Source organism: Mus pahari, chromosome 22 (assembly GCF_900095145.1).
Source record: "Mus pahari chromosome 22, PAHARI_EIJ_v1.1, whole genome shotgun sequence".
NCBI classification, from domain to species: Eukaryota; Metazoa; Chordata; class Mammalia; order Rodentia; family Muridae; genus Mus; species Mus pahari.
In genome coordinates this window covers 34,166,561-34,169,968 of record NC_034611.1, presented here as the reverse complement: position 1 = coordinate 34,169,968, position 3,408 = coordinate 34,166,561, and positions in this window count along the sequence as shown.

Here is a 3,408-nt window from a genome sequence, read left to right as displayed (position 1 = left end):
ACCCCAGATGACGCCACGGGAAAGGCAGGGCACAAGGGANTGGAAATCTACCCAGCACATGTGCAGCTGCCTTGTTTGTTTGTTAGAGCACAGGACAATCAGCGCTATCTTGTAATGGCGAATGTGAGGGCGGCTCCCCACAGATTTCCTACCTTAGCAAGGTATTTACTGATATGGTATAGAAAGAGAATGTTTCTACTGATATGTACATTCAAATAGTTGTTTAAAACTAAGGATGATGTTTTGGTAAGTTCTGGAACCTGGGAGACAATAAGAAATCAATACACAGTGAGCCAATTGGATTGAGCCTGAGAGTTACAGATCAGTTCTGTTTCTGATCTGAGCTTTCTTCTTCCTGTCTGCTGTGAAACAACAAGTCATTTGGCTCTCATTCTACCAAATATTCAAATGGCTCACACTACAGCAACTCCCTGATCACAATAGACTCATACTAGGAACCAAAAATAAAATTCATCCTCTTTTAAGACATTTGTTACTCTAAGTTGTTTCCATGTCTATTTAAGGATAGTAAAAGTTATTTCATGAATAACATGCACATGGAAATATAAGAAATAATGTATGAAATTTTCTTGTATATAATTTCAGAAATACACACAAAAATTTCTAATATATAATGGTGACTACTACTACAGTATCTTTCTTTGAAGCTTTAAAATTATTTGAAACATTAATCTGATTAGGTGAAGTTGCAATAAATATTCTAATAATGCTCTTATGTAAATATGACATTTTCTTATGGTTCATGGTTGAATTATTTTGCATATGAGATGCTAGGGGTGTTAATTCATTGAAAGAAAAGACAGAATGTGTCAGAAGTCAGTTGGCATGTGAATACTTTCTTCCTTGTAAATTATATCAAGGAAAATATTAGTGCTAAGATTTGGTAGATATATATCTTTTCTAATTTATTTGTAAATTTTCTTTAACAAAATTCTAGACATTGGGCATAGTGCATTTTAAATAAATCCCTGTCAGTGGATTGAACATCCTTTCATCTATGTATTCTTACATGTTTATTTACATTAAGACTTAATACTGATTTCAAAATACAGATTTCACTAGCAAAATATTTTTGACTATGCCATTTAAATTACTTTGGCTTCAGTTTTTATACTAGCAAAAATAAAGATTAATCAGTATGCTAAAATCATTAGTCATAACTATAGGCACCATGTCATATTCCTAAGTAGTTGCTAGAATATAATATTCTTAGGCTATTTACTTTAGAAATGGCTTCTTTATTTATGGTAGCAAAAAGAACCCATTAGAGCGACTGTCCACAGAGAAACCTGATGCGAACATTTACTAAGCTGATCCTGATGGTGAAAGTCAGCTACACCCCAAAAACTGATGACACCTCTAGACAGCAGGAAGCAGCTTAAGAGACACAGAACCCTGATTCCCCTTTCACCATCATCTTCCCCCTCCTCAATTTTTCTCTCTATAATAATAGGAATGGAGGAATGTTGGTACCAGAACCTCTGAAATCTGTGACATCACATAGGTGACAGTGAGACCTGTTGCAAGACAATGGCCACCATATTCTCAGAATCCATTGGGCTCACCTCCCACCTTTACCTGTGACCATGTCACCATCCCCGTGTGTGTGTGTGTGTGTGTGTGTGTGTGTGTGTGTGTGTGTGTGTATGGAGCCTCCACCAATGATACGAACAATATTCACTAAAGTTCATGATGTTATTACTTGATATAATTTTTATTTTGAAGCTTGTACATTGCTATATTAGTATTACTTGCTACTAAAATATCCATATTCTTTAGGATATTCCTTAATATATGGAAATATTTGAAAGAAAATGCTGTGTCTAGACAAATATGAAAAATAAACTCTTACACAGAACTATTCAGATCTCTGAGACTCTGCTTTTGTCCTCTTGAATGTTTTTTAGATAAGAGAATGCATTATGTGATTCTGAGCTGAGAGAAAATGGCACTGTTCTCTGCTAACTTCACTGAATTCAGCAACTGGCATCTAATCTGGGTATTACCTTTTTATGTGGAAGGACCTTTTCCCATCTCATACACTAGGCCGTTAGCCCTAATGGATGCTATTTGCAGACACTGCTTCACTATAAATAACTGTTTCAGTGAGGTCCTGACCCTTTGTGTTCAACTTGTAGTTAGTGTTTCATGTGAATGACAGCCTTGATTATATCCTGCTTCAGGGAAGAAATGTAAAAAACAAAAACAAAAAGGGAAAAAGAAAAAGAAACTGAAAAAGGAAGAAAGGAAAGGAAACCAATCCTCTAATCACATCATTATTTGTGTCAAGAAAGATTTAGTAAGAAAAGATCCAAGAAAATTAGGTGATAAGATTCCCTATATTTTCTAGTCAATAATCAAAATGCAATATATTTGAGTGTTGACATGTTTGTATCCATCCTCTATATTTTACTTATTTTCTCATTTATTTCTAAACAAATAGACCTACATGTAAATTTACAAATATAGACCACGAGGCCTCTGGGCATCTTCAAAATAGAAGGAAATAAATAAGCATTCTTATCAAAATGCAGTAAAATCACAGCAGAACCCATTATGCTTTGTACAGCCAAGAAAGTAAGAAAATGGAAACTGAACCTAAAGACCTCAACTAAAGCGTCAGCTGTCCTGAAGCCAAATTCTTCCTTCAGTAGAAATGCTGTAAAGAAGTGTGTAAAGAAGAGCTATATTGCAGGGCTGCGTTGGCAAAGAAAGGCCTCATTAATGTCACTAAGCTTCTTAGCGCGGCACATAGCAAAGTGCATCCTGCTATCATTTTATTATTACGTTTACTATAGCCAGTAAAATAACACTAGGATGCAGAGCTGAAAATTAAACTTTGAGCCTTGATCAGAAATCTTTGCCTTGGCTTGATTCTTCTCTCGCCATCTTTTTTATTCCCAGCCTCTCTTTCAGGTGTACCCAGCTCTGCTTGTCTGGTGGAGAGTTATATCCCACTTTAACTTATAATGGGAATGGGGGTTATGATTTTGATATGAAATAGTCTCCTGACAGTTATATGCTGAAGACTACAGCACTCCTGTTTTGTTGTTGTTGTTGTTGTTGTTGCTGTTTTTTTTTTCTTTTGTAGATTTTGGGAAGTATAATTAGATGCGCAGGAAGGTTGAGAGCACATTCATGGAGTTATATCGAGATTCCGACCTCTTGCTTTCTGCTTCCCCACTCACTCTCACAATTCACTTTCCTGTTCCAGTAACAGTGGGCTCAAGTGATTATCAATGAATCCCCTAAAACCATGAACCAACATGAATGTGTACTTTCTTTTTTTAAAAAATTTATTTATTATTATTTTCTTTATTTACATTTCAAATGCTATCCCGAAAGTTCCCTATACCCCCACCCCCGCCCCTGCTCCCCTACCCACCC